The sequence below is a fragment of the Alligator mississippiensis genome, chromosome 6 (assembly GCF_030867095.1).
Source record: "Alligator mississippiensis isolate rAllMis1 chromosome 6, rAllMis1, whole genome shotgun sequence".
Classification (NCBI taxonomy): Eukaryota; Metazoa; Chordata; order Crocodylia; family Alligatoridae; genus Alligator; species Alligator mississippiensis.
This window is the reverse complement of record NC_081829.1, coordinates 48,933,517-48,959,745: the sequence shown is the minus strand read 5'-3', so window position 1 is coordinate 48,959,745 and position 26,229 is coordinate 48,933,517. Positions and strand designations below refer to the sequence as shown.

General features: G+C 43.6%; 1 long non-coding RNA gene across 1 annotated transcript; it reads left to right on the top strand.

Moving 5' to 3' along the window:
* Positions 1–8,500: 8,500 nt before the first annotated feature.
* Positions 8,501–21,409, top strand: LOC132251165 (uncharacterized). The gene is made up of 2 exons (XR_009463038.1): positions 8,501–8,751; positions 11,540–21,409. It is a non-coding gene; the product is annotated as an uncharacterized LOC132251165 (long non-coding RNA).
* The last annotated feature ends 4,820 nt before the right edge of the window (positions 21,410–26,229 follow it).

Here is a 26,229-nt window from a genome sequence, read left to right as displayed (position 1 = left end):
CTTATCCCCACTGCCTTTTCCTCTGATCTCTGCCACTGCTATTGCCTTATCCCCACTGCCTTTTCCCCTGATCTCTGCCACTTCTATTGCCTTGTCTCCACTGCCTTCTCTCCTGATACATATATGTATATTTCATCGTGTGTGTGATATACAAATTAGTGATCCGTGTATGTGTATTGGGTGTGTGGGCATTGACAATTGATTTTTGTTTAACTTTTGGTGAGTATAATGTGTAGGTGCTTGAATAAGTGATAGGTGTGCATGTGCCTAGGCTGGTAATTTTGGATATGTATGTGCCTGAGTTAGTAGTGTGTGTGCGCATGCCTTGTGGGGGTGTATGCGCCTAGTGTGTGTGCATGCACCTAATGTATGTGTATGCACCTAATTGATATTTTGTATGTGTGCATGTGCAATTGTACACCATGCCTTCCTGTCTAAAAGCACAATATTGAGATCCTGAGCATTGGCTTAACCCCACAGGGCAACATCTAGACTAAGAAAAGCAGCTGCCATGATTGTGTGACATCTGTGTTGGACTGGATATTGGGTATCTATCTTTTAGTGCTAAAAGTTTTTAAAGAAAATTGCCCTACTGAAATTACATTTTCTCTCACGGATGCCTTTCTCATTGGATTACTATTTATATGTTGTAAACAAGAACTCCATAGCACTAGATATAGTGGAAACTCTGTACCTACACAGTTTGTAAACTCCAATGACATTCAGATAGCAGAGGCACTGACAGAGACACTCATGGGCTAGAGGTAAGAATAGCAAGTGTACATTTTAAATCATAAAGACATGGGGGGCCTGGAAGGGAAGGAGTAGGATAGAAAAGAAAAGATGAGGAAATGGAAGTGCAAACAGTGGTGAAGATAATGGACCTAAAGGAATGGTGAGTAGAGAAAAGTGTGGGGAATAGCAGGATTTGGTCTTTTTTCCTCCCACCTGCCTGCTCCTTTTTACATCTTTCCTTTCTCCACAGAACTTTCTCTCATCCTTCCTCTGTATTTTATCATCTTTCACTAAATGAAGGATAATCATTGCCCTGTGCCTCAGATTACCAGGCAGAGAACAGGAAGAATATGACATCCCTTAAGATGGTAGCAAGTGTGATCACACACAGGGCTCCAACCACCCTTTCAACTGAGAAGATAAGGTCTATAGTTGGGATTAGCAAAGGAATTTAAGGGAGTCTCAAGAGCGAATTTAGCAGGAGTTGGGTACTTACTGCCCTTCATCCACATTAAAATCCCGGTGTATACATTCAGGCCCACCTGTATGCCTCATCTCTGAAAGTTTCTTAAATAATTGATTAAATTGAATATATAATAAACAGTTTGCTGTTTTTTAGGGGCCTTTGAGAAAAGGGAGAATAAAGGGGCTGACCCTGCTCATTTTATGCCTTGTGCCACAAATCAACAGAACTGCTCATGGCACCACCTCCTACTCACTGTGTGAGCCTGGCAGAATATGCCCTCTTCAGGAAGGAATCTAGAGGATGATAAGGATGGAGAAAATTCAATGTAAGTCAAAAATTCTTTTGCAGTGAAAGTTGTTAATGATGCAAAATTTCTCTCTAGGGCCAAGAGTTTCAAAGGCACCTTTAAAAATTTTAGAACTGAAAGGCAAAATACTGCACTCTTCTTCACAGCCAGTCTTAATTTCAGTCAGCAGTTTGGTATCATTTCCCTTGTATATTTTAAATATAATAAGACAGGTTTTTAAGTCTACAATAGGTTAATGTTTAATGGCTCACTCCATGCAGCACTTGCTGTTTACATTTTTTCAACTAAGCAAATTTGTAGAGCAAATAAGTCTATAAGGCCAGGACAAGTGAATTATGGATAATTGTTGCTCAGAAACTATCACCTTGTTCAGTCCCACATGCCCTAAAATAAACAGTTTCAATTATGTTTTCACCCTCCCTGGCAATATTAACATCCTTCCCAGTTGCTTGCTAGAGCTATTACTTTTTAGACAGCAACTGTTACGGCTTTGTGCACACATGCTTTCTGTGAATGTGCAAACTTGCAAAGTATCAGAATGTCAGCATTTGTAACAGTTAACGTATTAAACCAGACTGGCCTGAAACTGGGCACTATGGAAGGAGAGGAGGAGACTAAAAAAGTAGTTGATGCTTTTTTAAATTGATACAATATGTGGGTCTGTTCCAGATCACTTCAAAGACCCTGATGTAAATACCTGAAGTGAACCACAGCTCAGTGTAAGTCCTGTACAGAAAAAGATGTTAATAACAGCTTAGAACCAACTGGAAGCTAGTTTGGGTTCACCTTGGACTACAGAGTCAAGGTTCTGTACAGGTCTGTCAAAAGGTTTGCTGAAGTTCGTAAGGCTTACTCCCAAACGTGGGCTGAATCTCAACCATGGGTCTAAGATGGCTTCTACAGGTGTATTCAAGTCAGGTGTAATTTGTAGTTGACTCTGGTTTCAGTGTCAAGTCAGGTGAACTGCATCCATTTTGACTGAGTTATGACTTCAAACCACAACATTTAAAGCAAAACTTGTGAAATCTGATGACATGGATGAAACCCCAGTGGCAACTGCCACTTGAACTTTTGTGAGAGAAAGTTGTCAGACACACAGTGAAGTGCTGGAACATGTAGACCCCAATTTAATACTATCTGTTCACATGCTTTTACATTGTAAAAATTTGATCCTGGACAGTTTGGGCCACTAAATGTGTGGCTGAGGGTACCTACCTGCAAAGTCTCCTTATGGGACCAGACCTTTCAGGCAGTGACCCATCTGACATACTTGGAAGAGTTGGGGCCATAATGTATACCTTTGCATGAGCTGATGCAACAGTATTTCTAATCCACCTCTCAGCTGGTGTACCTCTCAGTTAAATCTGCTCATATGGTATCTGAGAAAACATAGCAGAATTACATCTAACCAACCAAAATGTGACTAGGTAAAACATTATGACATTACTAGACTTTCTACTGACAAAATAAAATGAAAAAAGGGTAACCATGAGCCTGTATCCACTGAAGTCAATGACAAAGGTCCCATTGGCTTCAGCAGGAGCAGGCTTTTGGACTTTGCTTCAAAGCTGTAACCCTGTTTTTCCAAGACTCACAAGAATTTTAAATTCTGGATTTTGAGTGATAGTTTATTTCTGGCTGACCTGCTGTGCTTGAGCTGTAATGTGTTTTCAACTGTTGGACTTATTTTTAATCTACTGTATTAGTGCACAAATTTAATCAAGAACAAAATGTTACCAATGTTAAGTTTTGTCCCTACACGCTCATATCAGTCAAACAGTTTAAAGTTCCCTAATTCTATAAAGTTCTCCCTGTGACATCTGACTCATTTCAGAACATTAGTACATTCTTTTCACTGTAAATATACAAGGGGGAGGGAAGAGGCAAACATGAACTCATATCAAATACAACTCTTTTGCTTACAAGAAATGCTACACTGCAGATTTTAACAATTAACATTCCTGCCATGTACACAGCTATGGCTGAAGCGAATACATTTTAAAAAAAAAATTCTTACTCAAATACACATTTGCCTTATTTTGTTATTTAATGTCAGTGGTGGGTTGTGACATTCCTCTGCGTTTTTCCCCCCTGCTATTTAAAGAACGAGATTTTATCTCACTCTCCCCTCCCCCTTCCTTTCTCCCATGCCTGTTTTACTCAAACCTGCCTTTCAGGTCAGCATGCTGGTAACAGATTCATTTTACTCTGCAAGAAACACCAAACAGGGTATTTCTGCTTTGACACACAAGAATCCTGTTATAATATTACAGTTTTTCTAAATTAAATATTAGGAAAATTTAAACCCAATTGTGGTTCATACTCCTACGGAAAATATTTCTGTTAAAAACAATCTCTCCATGATAAATGTCTAAGGAAGTAAAAATACAGTAAATATGCAGCAAGTTAAAAACCCAGATTATTCAGGTTTTAAGGCTTATAACTAAAAGTGGTTTAATGTTTCATGCCTAATAATAGATTACTCCTATCACATTTCTAACCTTTATTTCTACTAGCTTTGAAGTCTGGCCATATAAAGGCTGTTTGTAGAACCACACGAAAGTTAAAGCAAATATTACTCAGAGTGATTCATATGAGCAAGAATTTGCAATGAAGGCAGAGGGTTTTTTGTGTCTGTATCAAAGGAAATGAAATGTTTGCAATATTTTCCAGTTGATAAATTTATTAAAACATTTTAGTTATGTAGTATGAACATTGCTGACATAAACAGACTTTGACCTGAAACAGATTATTTTAGACTCTTTGGGGGAGGCGGAAAAAAAATTCCTAGATTTCAAAAATTGCCACAAGGTCACTGCAATCCTTAATTAACTGAATACATTAACAGAGGGCTATAACGTAGATGCTAAAAAAAGAGAGAAAGTACATTTAATCCTATGTTCTTTGCTTACAGATTACCCATCCAGAATGAGTAACCTTTTTTAAAAAGTATCTACCCTTTTTTTAAACTTTGCATAGAAAAACATATTTTTCATGGTTTCAAAAGAAATTAATTTGTTGCCAGTTGCTACACATTGGCAGGATTTCTGCACAAAGAATGTAACCAATCTATCTTTGTATTCAAGATATAGTTAATATGGCAATTAAAATACTTCGGAAACATTTTGATGACTTATCTGGAAAAGTAGCTTTGCATTTTCAAAGGAAACTCAGAACTGTATGTAGGGGAAGATAAAAGATATATGAAGTGTTTGTTCTAAGTGATACTATTCATTTAAAGATCATAATGTAACCCCACCCAAGCGATTATTATGGAAAAACAAGACAAATCTCCTTATACAGCTTTCTGACACAGTCTTTATTCGGGAAACAAACTAAATACATTACAGTTATAGTCTAATGGATTGCAAGCTGTTTTATTAGAGTCAGCTGAATCCTGTTTTGCATAAAAAAGAACTCTGTTTGCTATCAAGAACACATTTACATTAATATGACTTTGACAAAGTAAAATAAAATCGCATTAAGATGATGTAAGTAGATAAGACAATGAAATCTCTGTGAGATAGTTTTGGCACACCAATTAGAGTCAAGTCCCTACAGGAAAGAAACATATTTTTACACCAACTATCCATGTGTTTTAAAGTTGCAGTGTGGCCAAAATTAAATACTCGTTTAAAATATTTTCAGGAAGGGGAAAAAAAGAGGCAATTTTTTGTTTTTCTCCTGGAGAAGGTAGGATGTCTGACAAATTACAATTTTATTTTTGCAATAATATAAACAAGTTTTGTTTTCTGCACTAGCCTGTAATCATCCTGATTATTGCAAGGGACTTTCCAATACAGAGCAGCTGAAAACAAGGTTTTAGATTACATGGTAATTTAGGAATGCATGAAAAGCCAAGCAGTTACCATAATAGAGCACTGCATAAACTTCATGGCTTTTAGAGCAAAACATAACATATGTTTTGTGATTCATTCAAATGATTTTCCTTTTTTTTTTTGGTTAGGGTTCTATCAAAGTATTTTGGGATCTTATATTTGTCCTACATTTACTGAACCTCCCCTTTTTTTCAACTTTGATGTCTCTTTTTAGTTTGGTCATTAAAAAGAAGGTAGTGATGAATGATGATAATGCTGTGGATTTTATGACTAATCAGGCCTTGGCAGCCACAATATTTCTTCTGTAGTGAAACTTTAATATTCCTTTGGCCTTGTATAAACTTTTCTTCCTTTCCTCTTGGAACTGTGTTACACAAGCTACTTATTAAGTGTTACAAAACAGTCATTACACAAAAGTTAGTACTTTGATTTAACACCTGACAGAATGAGGCAAGTTTTTCTTAAATACATCCTGTACAAGTGCATAAAACCACATATCTGTTCAGACTGCCTTTATAATTATGCTGAGAACACAACAGAAATACATTAGGTTTGTGGCAGACCTTAGTACGGGCAGATTAATTTTCCAGCTATGTTGTGATGTGCCCCTTCTATATAGCCCACTTAAAAATGTGTCACACTTTTGTCTTCTGAACCTTTGATGTATTGTTAGTGAATTTGCAACAACAAACACCAGGTGTCTCCACTCAGCTGAGCTACAGCTCTAAACAAGGGCTTTAAAAAGAAAAAGTTTAAGGCTGCCCTTCCTTTTGCTTCTAACCCTCTTAATTTTGCTGCTGCCTGATTACATACACAAGGAACCCATTGTAGGTATTTGTAGATTTAGAATTTCTTATCCTAGGATCATATTTTATTTTGTTACTTGATATACTTCAGTCAGAAAAGGCAGAATCTTTAACAGCTTGGTTTGAATACTAACCCAGCCACTTTAAAACTGCCTCAGTATGAGGGTCCTTACAGTTGTTTTGAATTAATGGAACATCAGATGTGCCCTGATACTTCCTATATGCAAATTAAATTCTGATGTGGAGTTAGGCAAGATGTGGTGCTATCAGTAAAATATTTAGCAACATTTTGTCCCCAACAAAACAAAATGATAAAAATCCCACTCTACCCATAGGTGACATAAAATAAACAAAATATTTTTTCCTGGATAAATTGTGTAGATTATAAAGGTATTTTGATAAATAATATTGACTTCCTATGTTATTTCAGTGTTTTAAGCCAGTAGTGCTCAACCCCATCGGTCAGATGAGTGGTGCAGGGCCAATCTGTGGGCCAGATCCTGAGGGTGGGGTCATTCATGGGGTCAATCTAGTATGGGGCTGGCATGCAGAACTGGTCCATGGGTGTAATCCACAGATCCATGCACTGGATCTGGTCATAGAGCAACCACACATGGTGGTCCAACCACATGTTTTTGGTCTGGGAGTGGAATGATCTAGCACATTGGCACTCAGAGCTATACCATTTGGCCCACAGGACTCCACATGGGCCAGATGGCATGGCTCTAGGGCAGGGGTGGGCAGTTATTTGGGCTGGAGGGCCACTTAATGAGTTTTGGTGAGATGAGGGCTGCATGAGTAGTCCCACCCTTTGACAGTTGCTCTGTCACCTGGTTGCTGTATTGGGACTGGAAGTCCCGCCCCGTAACCCCTGACCTTTGCCACCCCCTTGAAATACTCCTTTTGGGACAGGAGGGTTGCTGTCTAGGAACCAGAAAAAAAAACCAAATCATACACTAAAAGTCTGCTATAACATATTTTATTTTTACTACAAAAAATATTTGTCATGATTTTTGTTTGTATAGTGTATATAGAGGGGATTGCATAAAAACTAAAAAATAAACGTACTCTTGTATATTGTGTGTGCGGGGTGTGGTTGGGGGTGGAGGTATGTGTGTATAGTGGTGTGTGGGGCAGGAGTATGGTGGGGTGTGGGGGGGCTTGTGAGGGGGTGTGGCTGTGTATGTGTCGGGTCATAGGGTATGTTGGGGGTATGTATATGTGGGGGGGCTGTGGGGGTAGGGTGTGGGTGTGTGAGGTTTGTGTGGTGTGAGGGAGGGTTGGGGGTATGGGAACCCCTCACAAACCCTTCCACATGATGTGCAGCCCCTGCTGCTGGCACTGGCAGCAGGTGGGAGTGCTCAGGGTGCTCATGCCCCACACAGGCATTGGTGCCTGGCAGCACATGGCTCTGGCCAGCACTGCGTGTGAGGGCAAGGAGCGCAGTCTGCCCCACCCACCTCTATCACAAGGGCTCTGTGCAGCATGCCTGAAGATCTGGCGCTCATGTGGCATCAGGGGAAGTCCTGCACTGAATCTGGATGCCTTCCCTGCCCCCTAAAGTGTAGGTCCTGGGACTCCACTAGAAGTGGAGGAGAGCTCCAGTCCCTGCTTCCCCATGGAGTCCCAGGACCTGCATCACAGGGGGTGGGGAAGGCAGCCAGCTCCAGTGTGGGGCTTCCTCCGGTGCCACATGAGTGCAGGAGCTGCAGGCACACTGCATGGAGCCCCTGCAATAGAGGCAGGCCAGGCAGGCTGCACTACTCACCCCTATGTGTAGCACTGGCCAGAGCTGCATGCTGCCGGATACCAGCACCTGCAGTGGGCATGAGCACCCCTGTCTACTGTTGTTACCAGCAGTGGGGGCTGAGTGCCATGTGGAGGAGTATGTGAGGGTCCCCCACACACCCCGCCCTCCCTCACATCCACACCCTGCCCAGCCAAACTCCCTGCTCTTTGCTGCCTGTCTGGGTGTGGCTGCCACACTGCCACCAGCCCCAACACCAGCCCCATGCTCCCTGCCCTAACCCAGTTGTAGCTTTCCCCCGTCCCCACCCCACCTCACCCCTTCCCTACCTGCTCCCCAGAGTGAGTGGGATACCAGGGAAGCCGAGCAGGTCCCCACACAATGGAGCTGTAGTAGTGGCAGCAGCAGCCCCACCCAGAAGCTGCTGCTGGCTGGGTCAGGCCCTTTTGCCCACGAGGGTGGGAGCGATGCACAATAGGGTATATCGAGGGGTGTAAATATGGGTGTCTCACTCCCACCCTCATTGGCAGAAGAGCTGGGCAGGGTACAATTTGTTGGTGGGTGCCCACAGGCCAGATGAAAGTGCCTGGTGGGCCATATCCAGCCTGTGGGCTATATGTTGCCCACCTGTGCTCTAGGAGCTGGATTTGGCCCATGTCAAGAGGTTAAGTACTGTGTCAGTGCACTGTGTGTGCCTGCCACTTTAAGGGCCTGGAGCTGGCAGCCTCCAGGTGCCTGATTAGGGCAGCCATTTTAGAGACAAGTGCTGCCTTTATAAGCAGGGCAGTTTGGCTGCTGGAGGTTAGGCAGCAACATTGCCTGGCCGGAGGGCTGCTGTGAATGACCCGGAGGTAAAGGGGATTGTTAGGAGGCTCCTGGTCTTGGGCATGACCTGAAACTGCACCCTGCTGGGAGTGGGTGGTCTGGTGGGGCTCTCGGTGGCCAGGCCAGTTACTACCCTGGTGAAAGGTGGGTCGGGGTGCCTTAACCCCTAGCTCCCACCACCGGGTGGGTAACCCTATGTTTGTGGAAGGGCCCAGAGGGTGGACCCCGAGAGAGGGAATGATTACTGGGTGTGATGCTGCAGTGAACCCTGGGAGAAAGGGGGGAGCAGTGCAATGAGCCCGAAGAGAGAGTGAGGGGCTAGAGACCCGACCCGATGAGATGGGCCAGTCGAGGATATTATGTTGGGGCCAGGACCAGAGAGGGTCAAAAGGGCTAGGGGCCCACCGCAAGGGACGCCCAAGAGCCAGGGGCCTGGGGTCCCAACTGGCCTGGAGGTGGGCCAGGGCCAGTTAGCCGAAGGTCCCGGGGGGACCACACCCGAGAGGGGAAAAGGGCTTCGGGGGGACTAGTAGCCCGGATGAAGGCAGAGAGGCTGCCTGATTAGGAGGGATCATAGAGGGGTCCTGTTTGGATGAGTCTGGGGCCCAGCGTGGGGGCTGGAAGAGATGAAAACCTAGATGCCATCTGCGAGGCTTGGGCTGCGGTATTAGGGGAGGTCAGAGCCGCAGAGCGCCCCTGGCATCGGGGCATTACAATGGGTAGCCTCTTGCTGTATTGACATATTAATTGAATCAATTAACATCGAAGGCTGGCGGTTGCCCACCAGACAGGGGTCGGGCCGTGGAGATCGGCCCCGGGAGGCCCCCTGTCACAAGTACTAGTGTGGGTGGATCTAGGAATTTGAAAGCACGGTGGAAGAGTTGTCACTGGTGCTACAGGGAGGTTGCAGGCCCCTCTTTCCCTTTATGGGCAGACTGTGTCACAGCAACAGCTTCCAGGAACTTTTCTGAATCCCTGAAGCAGTTAAGACTCTCCCCAGCTCTTGGTACTCCCTCCCCTTTGGTGCAGGCACCTCTTCTGCCCTCCCATTCCCCTCTCACTCCAGCAGAGGTTGCCTCTGGGTGCGGAAAGGACAGACCTGTTCACTGCTGCCAAGATGGGGGTGCCACAGGGCTCTCCTTGCCCTGCTTCTACTGGGAGTTTTAGTTAGCAGCAGTGTCAACCTTGGCTGGGGACAGTGGCAGCAACAGTGGGTGGGTTCCCCCTTCCATCAGGGAGCAGGGTCCCTGCTGCTACTGTCCCCAGCTGACCTAGAGGTGGGGACTGTTCCTGCTTTGCTCTAGGTCTGGGCTGTGGCAGAACAGCAGCACAGGGTGCTAGGTTCCTGCTCCCTCCCACTACACTGAGTTTCTCTCACTGGCCTGGGAGCTCCACCTGAGGGAAGGAGCTGTGAGGAATGCTGGGCAGGGCTGGAGGTGGCAGTGGGTGGTTTCCCACTTCAAGATTCTTCTGCTCCCTGCCCACCCCCCAGGTGCCCCTTGTGGTTCAGGGGAAGACACTGGAAGAGGGAGGATCATTTCCTGATGTTACCATCCTCAGCCTTCCACAGCACTCCCTGCAGCTAGATCTCCTGGGCCAGTGGTAGAAACACCATGGAGGGGGAAGGAGCAAAGGCTTGACCCTGACATAGCCACCAACCCAGGTGCTTTTTTGGGGCAAGGAAGAAACAGTCCTGGGACTTCCCCTGCCCCTGCGTCAGCTGGGGACAGCAATAGCAATGGATGGGTCCGTCCTCCCTCCCTCACCTGCTCCCTGCTTCATGCCCCCCTGGGTGTCCCACTCTAGCCTATGGCTCCAGCCATACCTTGAACATTGCAGTGGTCCCAGGCATGAGGAAATGGAGACACAGGCATGGTGAGGTTCATGGTGGAAGCAGGTTGTGAGTGCGGCACTATACCGCCCCCCCAACCCCAGATTTGCCCCCAAAAGCTACTGCTTTAAACAATGACCTCTCTCTAAATTGGTAAACCTGAACAAGCATAAACAGAAAAATGAATCCAAAATTGTTTCTGTTTGGTACTGTATGAATACACACAAATATGTCATTTGGATTTTCTTCACAGGGATGTAGGATTCCTAGTAAAAATGTTGGCAGGTCAACAGAAAATGTGACTAATGAAAGCACAATCAGGGGGCACCAAGAGGACTTTCAGTATCACAAAATCCCAGCCCATGCAAAGTTTGAGGCTTGGGATTTACTTTGAAAATACAAGCATTCACTGTGCTGGTCAAAAGGCTTGCTGATTTGGGAACCTTTTGAACAGAGCCTGTCTGTTTTCAGGAAACCTGAGTTGGTTTAAGTCTTTAGAAATGCAATTCAGTGCCTTTGTTTTTTAAATTCAAATATTCCCAAAGACTAAAATAAAAATTAGAATTTTGAACCTACATGATCTGGAATCTTGAAAACTCTTTGCACAAGCTTTTTAGTGTAAATTAACAAAGTCACTAAGTTGCAGGGTTTATTAAGTAGCCTTATGTCCTAGATAGGCCCATTTTTGTGAGACAAAAATATGACAGAAATTAAAATTGAGTCCAGGGCATGTTTTTTTTTTTCTTCTTTGATTTTTTTTTTTTTTTCAGTTATCTGTTTTCTATTTCCAGAGTCTTGCCTATGGTCTTCACTGAAAAGAAATAATAGTTCATAGTATAACAGGGACCTTTAACCCTAATATTAAAAGCACAATGCAGAGTGCAATGCAGAATAAAACAGTTTAATGTCTTGTGCATTCACCTCTCTACTCTTATTCTTTGAAATTTATATTTTGGTGCCAATTAGAGATTTTTATCTTTCAGGAACCCATTATGCGTGGAGCTGTACAAACATAAGAGCACCCTGTGCTCTGCAACCTATGGATGAAACCTATTCCAACCTTGCGATTTTTCTTGCTCATGAATAACAATGCAGACAAGTTTAACTAAAGGCTTGATTTTAAAAAGAGACCAAGAAATGCCTTATATTTCAGAAGTGCAAAATTATGCCCAGATACATTAGGCTAGGTTAATAACTAATTAAATCAAAATCCAGCAACACATGGGATTTTAGCTAGAAATAGAGAAAGTCTCAATAGCAAAATCCTTTAAAAATTGGGCTGATGTTATCTACTGCCAGTTCCAATGTCACTCCACAGTGTAGTCTCAAAAAAGGATGAAAGAAAGGACTAGATATTCTTCCTTTTTTGCAAGGAGCTCCAGCTTGGAATTATATGTAGAGCCAGCCTGCCTGGGACCTGTCTGTCTGTGTCTGTCTGTCATTCATATATATGAGATCAGTTTTTGGAGGAATTTTACAGGCTTAGGCCCTTTACTGAGTGTCCTGCTAACCCTGAGATTCTCTCTAGCGATCCACCATATTTGTGGGTGGAATCTCTATTTTATCTCATGATGGGAACTAGAAGATTTGGGGAGGAATTTCTAGTGGGGATATTTTGATTGTTCTTATTCTCCAAAACCCTAGATGGTTTTTCTTTAGGAAAAGAAATCATTTAAGATGGGCCAGGGGTGAGTGAATGCTTTGCTCATAAATTGTGCAAGATATTCTTAGTGAACCTGGAGGAAATATAGGATATGCTCATTAGGTACTCTATAGGCAAATTACATGTAGAAGAAGAAACCAGTGTAGCACTTATTCCTGCCTCTACAAAAAAAAACAAACAAAAATCTAGGGCCAAATCCTGATGCTTTTATTCTTCCATACTCAGTAAAAGCTGTCATTGATTTTCATGGGAGTTCCAGCTTATTAAGGGTATTAGAATTAGGCCCTAAATAACTTTTAGTGCTTTTATTATTTAAAATAATACTGAGTTCCCATTTTGCCAACACACCAGTCAGGAAACTCAAGAGTTATGGCTCTCCAGGCAACTATAATTTAGTCTGTTTGCTCATATGAAACATTTTTCTCTACTGGGTATGGTGTTACCTTTAATTCCATAGCATACCCAAGCAGTGTAGCCATCACAGTTTTTTCAGAAACATAACTTTGAATTTTTTTACTTCAGTTTGGATCAGGTCTTGTCCAAAATGTTACATTAATGTTACACTTCATGATGAACATGAAACCATAATTATATAGATGTGGATGTGGCATTTTTATCTGTAATATCTCGCAACCTCACTTAAGGACCTTGCCACCTGCAAATCTAATATTCTGGGACCCTTGAGGCTAATTTGTACTTTAAACAGCACTGCCAAAATGTGCACAGCCTGGAGGAGCACTCCTGGCTCTATATGAAGTTCATTGACCCTGCCCTATCAATGCCAACCCAAGCCCCATTCTCTTTCCCACCTCTTCCGCCATGAGCAGAGGGATGGCAAGTTTTCTCCTTTTATCCATAGGCAGATTGTGTTGCTTTAGTTAGAAATGGCTCCCAGATCACACAACTGCATCATAACTGCACCTAAGGCAGAGGCTGGCAATTATTTTGGGCTGAGGGCCACTTACCCAGTTTTGGCAAGCTGTTGAGGACCAGATGGGTAGTCGTCCCCCCCCCCCCCTTGATAGGTGCTCCACCCCTTGACAGGTGCCCCAACCTCTGGTCACCATTTTGGGACCAATGTCCCAATGTCTTGGGACCAATGTCCCAGGGCCAGCACTGGTGGGGCCAAGAGCAGGGCGCAGGCTGGCAGGGGTCTGTGGAGCTGGGCTGGGCTGGGCTGCACCAGCAGGGAGAGGGGGGAGCTGGCCTGGGTCTATAGAGCCCCTGCTAGCCAGGACCCTGTACCCCTGCTGCCCTTCATTGGGTCCTGCTGGCACTGGCCTGGGACACTGGTGTGGGACCTGTGCTGCCTGCCTGCTCACTCCCAGTGCCCCCCAGCCCCAACCCCCTGCTCACAGGCAGGGAAGGAGCTGGTGTGGAGCGCAGGGAGAAGTGGCCCCTCACTCACCCCGTGGCTGGTGCTCCCTACTGCAGCCACTCGCAGCCTGCACAGAGCTGTCCTGAGCAGGCACAGGGAACCTGAGGCAGGGGATGAGCTGCTACAGGTCTCTCTCTCTCTCTCTCTCTCTCTCTCCAGGCTCTCTCAGAAGAAAGAGGCTCAGTGGAAGGGTTTGAGTCCAGGTAGGGAAGAGAAACAGAGTCCAAGTCCTTGGTTGAGGAAGGGGTAGGGGGTCATAGCTACCTATCCAGGAAAGGGGTCATTGTCCAGCAGGTGTCCTACCCCTTTTTATGGGGCAAACTACCTCTGATCTCCTATGGGAGGGCCTGTCCAGACAAGGTCAGCCCTGTTCTTACTGAGCATGTGCAGGTTGGCACAATGGTGGGTTGCCTCATTTTTTGTTTCTTGAATGCTGAGGGTGGTTCCAAGGGTTGGGTTCTTGGTCCAGATATTGGTGTTGATGGTTTGGTTGTTCAGAGGGAGATATTTTTAGACCTACTGCCATTGTCTCTCAAGCACCTTCATTAATCCCCATTCATTCAGGAACCAAGTTACATAGGAGGGGTAGTATGAGTCATATGTTACACAACCAGGCCTGGGGATAAGATGGAGGCTTGACATTACAAGAGGGAAACTCAGTAGAGCATGAGCACAGTAGGAATAATTGCTTTCCTACTATTGCAGTAGAATTGGTGTATGACCAATTTAAAAAAAAATTGACATATACAAGTCAGCAGGGGACTGGATGGTCTTCATCCGAGAGTGCTGAAGGAGCTGGCTGAAGTCATTGTGGAACCCCTGGTGAAACTCTTCCACAGCTTGTGGCACTCTGGAGAAGTCTCTGAGGACTGGAAAAGGGCCAATGTTGTGCCCATCCAGAAGAAGGGCAGGAGGGAGGACCTGGGTAACTATAAGTCAATCAGCCTAACTTTCATCCTAGGGAAAATCCTAGAAAAGTTCATCAAGGGGTCTATCTGCAATAATCTTGCAGAAGGTAAGATTTTGAATGACAGTCAGCATGGCTTCATCACGGACAGGTCTTGCCTTACCAACCTCATCTTCTATGACCAGGTAATTCACCATCTGGACATGAGAGAGCAGGTTGACATTGTATAACTTGACTTCCAAAAGGCCTTTGATCTAGTATCCCACAATATCCTCATGAGAAAATTGGAGGATTGTGGGCTTAACTCCAAGACAGTCAGGTGGGTGAGAAACTGGCTGTAGGATAGAACCCAGAGAGTCATAGTGAACGGATGTGTCATCCTGGCGAGAAGTGGGCAGCAGTGTCCCGCAGGGGTCAGTGCTAAGTTCATTACTTTTCAACTTCTTTATTAACGATTCAGATGTGGGGGTGAAGAGCTCACTGGCCAAGTTTGCGGACAACACCAAGTTACAGGGGTGTGTAGTCACGCTTGAAGATAAGCTTACAGATACAGGTGGACCTAGACTGGTTAGCAAGTTGAGCAGATTGGAATCTGATGAAGTTCAATGTCAAGAAATGTACAGTGCTCTACCTCAGGATGAGCAACCCCCAACACAGCTACAGGCTTGGTGGCACCCAACTTACTAACACCATGAATGAAAGGGACTTGGGGGTAATAATAGATCAGAGTATGAATATGAACTGGCAGTGCAATGCTCTAGCCAGTAGGGCAAATGATACTCTGGCAGCAAATAATACTCTCCAGCAAAACTAAGGAGGTGATTCTTCCTGTCTATTCAGCACTGGTGAGACCACAGCTAGAGTACTGATCCAGTTCTGGGCACTGCACTTTAACAAGTATGTAGACAAGCTTGAGAGAGTCCAAAGAAGAGCCACCTGTATGATCAGAGTCTTAAAAAACAAGCCATATGAGCAAAGGCTGAGGGATCTGGGACTCTTCAGCCTGAGGAAAAGAAGGCTGAGAGGGGACCTGGTAGCAGCTTACCGCTACACTAGGGAAGTACATCAAGGGCTCAGCAAGCAATTGTTCACCAGGGCACCTGAGGGGAAAACCAGGAGTAACAGCCACAAACTCCTGGAAGATCGATTCAGGCTCAACATTAGGAAAAACTTCATGGTCAGGGTGTCCAGACTGTGGAATAACCACCTTCCAGGGGTGGTGTAATCACCTACTCTGGAAATCTGCAAGAAGAGACTAGACACTCACCTTGCTGGTCCCCTTGTTACACTCTGTAAAGGGAATGATCCTTGATCATTTACCTCTGCAAGGAACATCATGTTCAATTATAACCAAAAGCCCTATTGAAAAATAGCAGTACTAATAAATAAACAATAAACTTGGTTGTATCTTTCTGGATACAGATATAGGCAAGAGCCTTATTGTAAATTGTCCAAGCTTCATTGATTTCAATTGAGTTATTTTGATTTTTTTTTCAACTGAGGATCTGATGCAGATTTTGTATGACAAAAATATCTAGTATTATTGTAGCTAAATTCACAACACAGTACAGCATGATCTACACAAAATTCAACTAAGGGGGTGGGGATTTTCACACTGACCAGATGGTATGCATACAGTTTACCAAGTGTGGAAAAAATACTCAGTCACACCAAGGCTGCTTCTAGTTGGGCATCATGTATGCCAGGTCTTTCCAAGTAATTTACATCTTAGCAACTAACCAAAGCTTTCTAAAAAGTGTTTGTACGAAAATGTGAATGTCTGTCCTAAGTTGAACAGGCAGTGCCAATGACACATCATATGCATATGTTTCTAAGAATACCAACTGTCAACCTGGCATTCTGATTAGTGTTGGAAAAGCACTAAAAAGACAGCTGTCATTAGAGTTATGTTGTTTCAGCATCTGTTCCTAATTTTATTAATTCCTATTTATACAGTTTGTTTCTGTTTCAAGTTTTAATTAATTAATTTATTTATTTATCAAATGCCGTTATGTTTTTGCAGAGCCAAACTTTGGAGAAAGGCTGTAGGAGGAGGCAAGAGCAGATCTCGAAATACCAAAGCACGTGAAGGACCATTTTTAGATTAATAGTGGTTAACAGGGCTTCTATGGCAGCCTGTAGTGATATAGCTAGCAGTTGTGTGCCACAGAAGATACAGGTATTCTCCTGGTAAGCTGTCTAGTTAATTCAGTCACAATGTGAAGGTATGGTGAGAGTAAAAACAATTTTTGCTTCCATCCATGAGTTAGTGATATTGGTCTGAATGTTCTTCATAGCTTGGTAGCAGGATATATGGAGATCCTGAGAAGCAGCTTCTAGTAGTAGACTATGTACACACTTTCTGAACAACACTGATTGAAAGTTCAGGCTATTAAGCTGCAAGGGCTCAATATACAAGTAGCTGATCAGAAGGACATAGCTGTTGCTATTGACATATTGTTGGCCTTACTGAATGATGATAAACATCTGGTATTACACATTTGATAGACTAGGGAATAGGAACAAAGTTAAGAATTTGAGGCTTACGGGATACAAACAAAAAGATAATCTGTTGAAGGCATTGAATTCTTTCCTTGCAAATATTTGTAGATCCTTTAATACTTCATACGGCAATGAGCTTATTTTCTGGCTTCAGAAGCAAGGCTACCACATGACAATCTCAGTCTTACATGCAATTCAGAAATCTTCAAAATATAGAATAATATATTTAAGGTGGGAAGAATCAATGACTACTATCAGAAAAAGCAGAATGATAGTTTTTCCAAATGTGAATGAGGGAAGGAAGGCTGAGGAACAGGGATGATGAGAGTTTTTCTCATAGTTCCCCAAATGTAACCATAATGTTTATACCACCAGTCAATTATCTGTGAAGAATCCCATGCTTCACAACTCTTGTCATGACCAAAATAAAGTCAGTGTGGAGGGAAAGGGATTATGAGACTGATAACTTTAGAGCTTGCAACTTATTGAGAGTTGCTTCAGCTTCTAAATAGCTATGGATTCCTACACACATTCAAATGATCTGCAAGAATTCCCCTGGGGTTTGTTTTCCTGGTAGAAAAGTTTACCCAGACATCCCTGAACAGATACTCAAATGCTGAGCCCCTGAGGGCCAGAAATCTAACTGTGCTGATGCTGCACTGCCAGGAGGCCCCTGCATACACATCTCAGTGTGCTCTGTAAACTCGCTTGGTTTGGGAGCAATTTAACCCTGGTTGCTCCCAGGTTGGTTTTTTTTTTTTTCCCTCAGAGCAGCCACTTTTGCTCTGGCAGAAAAATCCTGAACGTCTCTGTACTTGTGGTTTTTACTGGGAGAGCAGCAACTGTCCCAGTAGAAACTGCCTGTCTGTGTGTGGCTTATGATTCTCACCATCTCCTGCAGCGTGGCCTCATTGTCTTTGGACAAGAATGGAGAGACTCTATGGCATTTATAGATGTGATCTGGGAGACAGGGTGGGGGGCATTTTAATTAGGTCAGCTCCCACAGCTGCGCTAAATAAAGCACCCAGAGTGTCATGTGTATCAGCATTCCCATGATGAAAAATGGTGGCAGGGTGCTTTGAACTCAAGCTTATCAAACAAGCTTTAGTTTAAAGTGCACTGCCTCCATTTTTCAGCATGGGGACACTGATACATATGACGCTGGAGTCTGCTGAAGCATGGTAACTATGGCGCTCCAGCAGACTATTAATTGAGTTTGCTCTGATGCTGTGTAATTACAGCATGTCACAGCAACTTCTCTGCATGTGTTTAGGATCCCTAGATTCTTTAAATAAAATGGAAAAAGTAACCCATAACTTTAGAAATTCTTCCTAATTCACCTCTATGAACATTGGATGAGGAGATGACTTTTCTTCCGCAAGTCATTTTAATTTCTTAAGTTTGTGAATTAATCCACAACAGCTCCACTGAGGTAGAATAATCAAGAATCATTGTGCCTGCCTAGATATTGAGATTATGACATTCTCTGCTCAGAGCTACTTTAAGGCTAGATACAGATATTAAAAAATCCCAAGGTGGATTTGAGTTAGTTATGCAGGTTTATCTAAGTGGACTACTTAGAGAGTGTGAACAGAGCACAAGTTTGACCTTTTGAGGAGGGGGAGGACAAGGGGGGGGGGGCACAAAGGCTGCCTGCACTGGCCAAGACCAGCAGCTTGGGGGCATTCCTATACACTTCTCAGCATGCCAGAAACTGCCGAGAGCAGTCGAATACAACTGAGTAGGCCACCCCTGATTGGCTGCTGGGCAAACTCCTACCCCCCCCCATCCTGTCATCTGTCAGGCAGCTGTCAGCTGCAGGCAGCCAGCAGAGGGAGGCATGCTCACCCCCTTTCATGGCAGCATGGGTTCCCTGGGCTTTGTCTGGGGTGGAGGCATGGGAGTTCTCTGTAAGCAGGACAGAGGTGTGAGGGGATGGGGGCAGGCAATATCAGCAGAACACCCTGCATTCCCAGCCAAAGTCAGCAGGGCAAAAACTGTCCTGCCCCTGTCCTGATTCTGTATGAGCCCTGGGACCATGCAATGGAGTGACTCTGGGAAGGGCTCAGAGGATTCCCAGCCTGCCCCTCCTTGGAGCCAGTGCCAAGTTCCCAGCTGAAGATGCTTTCCCTGCAGCTACAAGGGCATGATTCTCCCTCCTCTCCCCTCTCCACCCCCTCTCACACCGCTCCCACAGTACTGGAGCCCTGCAGCTGCAGGGAAAGCAGCTTTAGCCAGGAACCCAGCACTTGCTCCGGGGAGGGAGGGAATCTTCTAAGTCCTTCCCAAGGCTCCATTTCTCCCCAGAAGCTCATAAACCCCTCTCTCCCCTGCCTCTGTCCTGCTTGAGGCTGAGAGCTAGAGACCTCAGAGGCAGCACCTACTGGTTGCTCAAATGGAGCAGCTGAGCCTGAGCTGAGTTCCAGTGTGCCTCCCTGTGAAGGAGGGCTAGCAGGGTGCTGCAAAAGAGTCTGTGATGCCACACCTAAGTTGAGCTGGGAGGGGACCTGGTGCAGAAATTCTGTAGATTGGTCTAACCTGAAGCAATTGAATCTGATACTACATTTATCCAGGTCTATTTTATACCGGGTTCTGCTATTTTTAAACCAGTTTGTGTGTGCTGAACTTCTGTTCTGTTACAGCTTTAGACTGGTTTCTGATCACTTATAGCAGTTTATTTGTAATGTCTGTACCTGGCCTAAAACTGAGATTTTGGCAATGTGCTTGGGGGACTTGATCTATTATCGGTGTTGTGCTCTTCCCTGAGCTTTGATCATGCTATTGTGAAGAAAGTTTTTGTTGTCATCCAAGACTGTGGAAAAAATAAAAGGCCAAGACCATTCAGGCTCATGACCAACGTATAAATAACAGCAACAGAACAATATTATAAGCTCTGTTGCCACAGCACAGCCACAAATAGCACAATTCTGATTCATCTGTGATACAGGCTGTGGGGATGGCATTAAAATACTGCTATTTTAGCAATTAATCTTTGGCTGAAAATTAATGACTTTCTCCATGAATCTGTGGTTTAAATAGCACATGCTTTTTAGAAATCATCTACCATTTAAATGTTGGTTTATGTTCCATTTTTCTGTCACTAAACATATAAAAAATATAGATCTGATTCTTCTCAAATTTACACAACTCTATCATAGTATTCATAGTAAACCAATACAGCAGGGGTCAGCTATGTTTTTGGACAGAGTGCCAAAAACACCTTCAACCTCGACTTGTAAGATGTTGGTGTACCAGGGGCAAATGGTGGGGGAGCCACAAGGTACCCAATCTTTGTTGTGGCAGTGCAGCTGTGGACCCTCCTCTGTAGCAAAACCCCCAGTTTTTCTTTTTAAAAAAGAAAAATACATTCCCTCCCCTTCCCCTAACCATTTCTGACTTTTTTTCTCTATCCCTTATAAGTGATTACAAGTAGTACTAGTTAAGCTAAGCTAAGTTCTTGTATGCTATTATTGTAATAAGTCCCTCTTTATATTGTAAATAGTGTTCTGTTATGTTTGTATTGATTTTTACTGTTTTATATTGTATTCCTATCATTTGTGCATTGATTGTTATTGTTTCATATTAACATTGTATGATTAGGCCTGCAATGTGGGTTGGCATGAGTCATGTCAAGTATCCATTTTGTGTGTCAGGTTCCCATCCTGTTCCCATCTTGTTCCCATGCCCTGTTGTGTAAGTATGTTGTAACCTATGACTCATACCTACCCCTCCTATGTAACTTGGTTCCTGAATGAATGGGTGCTTGAGAGACAATGGCAGTAGGTCTAAAAATAGCTCCCTCTGAATGACTGAACCATCAACTCGATGACCCAGCCATCACCCTGCATTGATCCTCCCTGCCTCAAGATTTGGAAGACAAAGACTGCTGCAGAAATAAGTCAACCCACCATCACAGACACCTGAAACTGCATGCCCTTACCTAGGAGTGCACATGCTCAGTACACCAGGGGCTGACTCTTGCCTGAGCACGCCCCTGCCACCAGGGTCATAGGTAGTCTGACCCATAAAAAGGAGTAATGAAGACATACCCAGTGGGATGCCCTCTCCATCTGGACCAGCACCATGCCACACCACCTACCTACCCAGAGGCCTTGTCGGCAACCCCCCTCTGGACAACACCTTACTGGAGAAGACCCTGACTGGCCATTGAGGATCAACTCACAGCCCAGGATAGGTAGCTATCACCCACCTTCCTTCCTAAACAAAGGACTTGGACTCTGTTTCTCTTTCCTACCTGGACTCCAACCCTTCCACTGAGTCTCTTTCTCCTGTTACCATTGTGTGTGTGTGTGTGTGTGTGTGTGTGTGTGTGGGAACCAATAACTTCATGGGGCTGTGTAGTGTGTTGTCTGTTTAATAAACCTGTTATTTTGAAACCCTGAGTTGGGTTTTTATCTGTTTCCTAACTGTTTCTTCCTTGCCACCACTTATCTGCCCCCTGAGCTCCCAGCTTTCTGCCTCTCTCTCTCTCTTTCCTGGCTGTCTCCTCCTTGCCATTGGGCTTTTTCCCTTGTACCAGTGACCTTGAGTAACCCTGGGGCCACTTGACCTTAAATAACCCCAAGCCTCAGTTCCTCAGCCAACTTCTGTCTAGTCTACCTGTTCTAATCCTGGTTCCGGCAACTTTCACTCCTTACACGTTCTCTCTCACCTTAACCTTCCCCCAGGTATCCCAAGTACCCCAAACACAATCAGACATACTGTACCATCCAAGTTAGGAATTCACATTTGTGTAGGTGGGTGGTTTGTGTTTGAACTAGTGAATATATATATATATATATATATATATATATATATATACAATGTCATTGTGTATGTGATGTACGAATTAGTGATATGTGTATTGGGTGTGTGGATATTGACAATCGATTTTTGTCCAACTTTTGGTGTGGATAGTGTGTAGGTGCTTGAATTGGTGATAGGTGTGCATGTGCCTAGGCTGGTAATTTTGGATTTGTGTGTACCTGAGTTGTTAGTGTGTGCGCGTGTGTGTGCCTAATTTATTTGTGTGTGTGTGTGTGTATGTGCAATTGTACACCATGCCCTCCTGCCTAACAGTATGATATTGAGATCCTGAGCACTGGCCTGACCTCACAGGGAAACATCCCCACCATCTGCCCCGAGTCACACGTGCCAAGCAAAATGCCTTCAAGTGCCATGTTTTGGCACCTGTGCCAGAGTTGCCTACCCCTGCAATACAGTGTCAGAGGTTTTATACCAACATGAGCGAGAAAAGATTACCCAATAAAGTCTTGGCAAAAACAAGAAAAATACATAATTATTTTTCTATTTTAAAATGTACTGATAATTACTTGATAATACAAAGAAAGTTCAGCACTACTCTTAAGATCTATGAATCTATAATCTCTATCTCATTTTACAGCTTTTCACAAGATAGATTCACAATAAATAAGGTGTCTGCTCTCTTACATTGTGCAGCATTTTCCAAGTTTTTAAATGGACAACCTGCAGATCCTCAGTTTGATTTTCCAATCACTAGATCTAGAAAAATAAAGTAAGACAAAAATTAAGACAGAACAAGCAGAGCAGGGCAGAGCTTTTCAGGTAGAGCAGGACAACAGAAAAAATTGTCTGAATTTTCTAGGTGTTTCATACAGACCAGAATTCTTTCTGTTTTTTAATATTTAAAAATCATAAAATGAGTCTTTGATGGCATACTTTCCGCTCATAGCAAAGTGAATTGTGAACAGTCAAAAGCTGGCACTGGAGCTCTGAGGCAGCTGGCCTTGGGGAACATTGACTAGAACTAGAACTTTGTTTCCTTCTGGAGTATACATGACAGTAAATTCCATTCTCCAGGGACAGTGGGCTCTGTTACAGACTGTTTATTAGCTATACCCACAAATAAACATACAGCTTCAAGAATTCCTCTCGTGCCAAGTTTCTTACTTTGACAATATTTAAGGGAATTATCCCACAACAAGGGCAAGTTAGTTTTAGACAAACTTTAAAGAAGGGTTTTACATGTTTAAGCCTTCAGCGTATTTTCCTTTTAACACCAGATTCTCATGGCAAAAAATAAACATTTAAAGTAATTGTAAACATGCAAATGGGAGGATTTCAGATGAGACTTTTTCCTTGCTAGTGTTGGACAAACAGCAACACCCCAATGTATTGATGTGAACTGAATCCTTCCTGATTGACTCCTATCAACAGTGGATGAAGAGGTGACTTTCCTTCCTTGAATCATTTGAATTTCTGTATTTCATCAGTTTATTCATAACAGCTCCAGTACACCCAGTCAGAGAGCTATTAATATTCCATATTACATTATGGAGAAAGTATTCTATTTTCCAAAATATCTTATGTAATAAGGTTCTTGATCACATGGCACATAACCATATGTGTATTGTTTGTTTCTTCATAAATATATTAGGCCTTTTAGAGTAAGGCTGATTTACACCAGTAGAAGCTGTGGTGCATCCTGTGCAGTCTGCATTGCACAGAGTCTTTGGTACCTGTTTCTGAAATAGGAAAATGAAAAAATGGTCATTCAATTTCATATTCATATTTTAAAACTGAACATGTAATAGTCTGAATGTCTATTGTCACAATATAAATATAGAAGAATAGCCACATTGGCTGGGTGAAGTGAATTGGTTAAAAGCAAGGATGCAGGTCAGGGTCAGGCTGATTGCTACATTTGGGGCCCAGCTGGAAGGAATTTTATCTTATGGTCAAACTGGCATGGCCTTTGGAGGGTTTTGGGTTTTTTTATCTTCCTCTGTAGCTGGGGTGGTGGTCTTCTACCTGGATCTCCTAAGCATATATTGACAACCTTTTATAGAAGCAGGGCATTGGTTGCCATGGTTTCCTTGCTTTACCTGTGGCAGGTTACAGTATTATGTCTGTATTGTGTCAGGATTAACGGTAGTCTTATGGGGTGCCTATACATATGCTCCAGTGTGTTCTAATTAGAAAATGATGGAGAAGACTCAATTAATCGACTGGCCATCATTCTGAAAATAATGCTGGACTCACAAATGGTGACTCAATTAATTGAGTCTGCTGGAACCTTCTAATTGGAATGCTGGGGGCGTTTCATGTGTTTGGCGTCCCACATTTCAAAATGGCAGTGGGGGTGCTTTAACTAAGGCTTGTTTGAAATGTAGACCACTGAATACACGTGACGCTGTTGGTGTTTTAATTAGAGTGGCTCTCAACAGGTGCTCCCCTCCCCTTATCTCAGAGCATATGTATAGGCACCCATGTCAAGTTCAGATTATGGATTGTATAGGATGGTATGGATAAGGATGATCCTGCCTCAGGCAAGGAGTTGAACTAGATGACCTCTAAAGGTCAACCCCTACTTCTGGAAAACCATTCCTATTCAATCTTCATGTATTTCTATAGTGATTATGCTCTGTTGTTGCTATCCATAGCCAGATTGGATCTTGGCTGAGAGTAACTCCATAGGCCAGTTCTGACAACTACATGTTATAGTTCCCACTTGTAGCAACATTCTCCTTCTGGTCCAGCTTTGACTTTGAGGGTGCCATTGTGTTTTAAATTGAGCCTCTCAAAGAATTTGCGAGTCCAACATTATTTTGGGAACGATGGCTGGTAGATGAACATATTGAGACATGTTGTGGAAAGTGTATTTAAACATCACTTTGTGATCTATGTAAGCAACTTGTGTTTTATAATATCTTTGCCTGTTTTGTATTTAAATGATAGGTCAGTACTTATATGTTCTACTGAGGCTGAGACTAGTTTTAACTGTGGAGCACAGGACTATAAAAAACAGAGACTCTGCATTATATGTTACTTTTGTTTAGTGCTTACTATTCTATTTATGTGCTAGTGAAATCCACTCCCAACCCTGATACAATCATCATTAAGGCACCTAAGCCTGGTCATGTAGAGGTATTCAGTTTTCACTCTCCTGGTAGAAACTAAGAGTGTACAAGCATTTATTTAATTTTTTCTGCCTAATTCAGTAGAAAGATTTTCCTCATTCAACATAGGAATGAGTTTCATACACAGGAACAAATGCTTGTATGCTTCCTAACCACTTTGCTCTTCCTGGAACTGGAGGAATCCAGCACAGGGGAAATGCTCCCTGAACCTTCCTGAGAGTGGGGTCACCCCAGCCTGGAGAAGGCATAGGAAACAGCAACAGCTGAACTCTTTCTGAGAGTGGGAGGAATCAGGGGGCTGGGGAACGTTCCCTGCATGTCTCTCAAACTGGGGACATCTGAACAAGTAGGGAGCATTGCCCACTGTCCCCTCCTGTCCCAGAGACTGGAAAGGGAGGAGTCACTTGTGCTCCCCATCCATTCCCCAGATCAAGATATCCAAGTTTAAAGAGGGTAGGGGAACTTCTCCCCTTCTGAGCTGTACATGCCCATTTGAAGAGGCACCTGGCACTTATAGCTGGGGATGGCGGAGATCCCCTATCCCCAGTGTTCCATGGTGGGGGCACTGTAAGCTTGACATCGGGGAGACCCTCCTAACATAGGGCTTTTGGTGCCCAGGAACTTTTAAAAAGCAGGTGGGTATTCAGGTAGGACTTACTGCTGCAAGCTTGTTTTTTTAAAGGTCTGGGATGTTCTGATCTCAGTATCAGAGGGACTCCTCAATGTCAGGCTCGTGGCACCCTGGCCCTTTAAAAAGACATCCTGGTGGGGGTAACAGGTGGAAGGGTATTGCCTCACTACTCCCTCTCCTCCCAGAGGGAGGGTGCAGCAGGCAGCCAGGTCTTGCCAATGCAAATTGGACTTATGCTTTTCTGGGAAATCTCCATTGATAGAAATCTTTATGAGAGGGAACATACAGGTGTTCCAGTTTGCAGCTGTCTCCTTGACCCTGCTACCTGTACCTTTCCCATACCAGTGTGGCATGATAGCTTCAATGGCTTCGCAAGTAAAGAGACTGCCTGAGGTGGTGTCTGACTCTATGCCTCCAGACTGAATGAACAATGTGTTCCACATACATTTTTACTTGAATTACACCTGTAAATTTTGCTAATGCAAAATGCAGCTGCAACTATTTTGTAGGGCAGTTTGCTATGAATGCATAACACCTGTCCCCAAATTCCTATCCTGGTTGTCTGTTGATTTCCAAGTCTAATTTAAAAGGATGGTGGTTACACTTTACCCAGTTTTTTTTTGTGACCCAGTCTTTTGAAAGGCCTTCTTATGTTCTGCCCTGATATGAGAACTGAGAAAAGTTAACATGA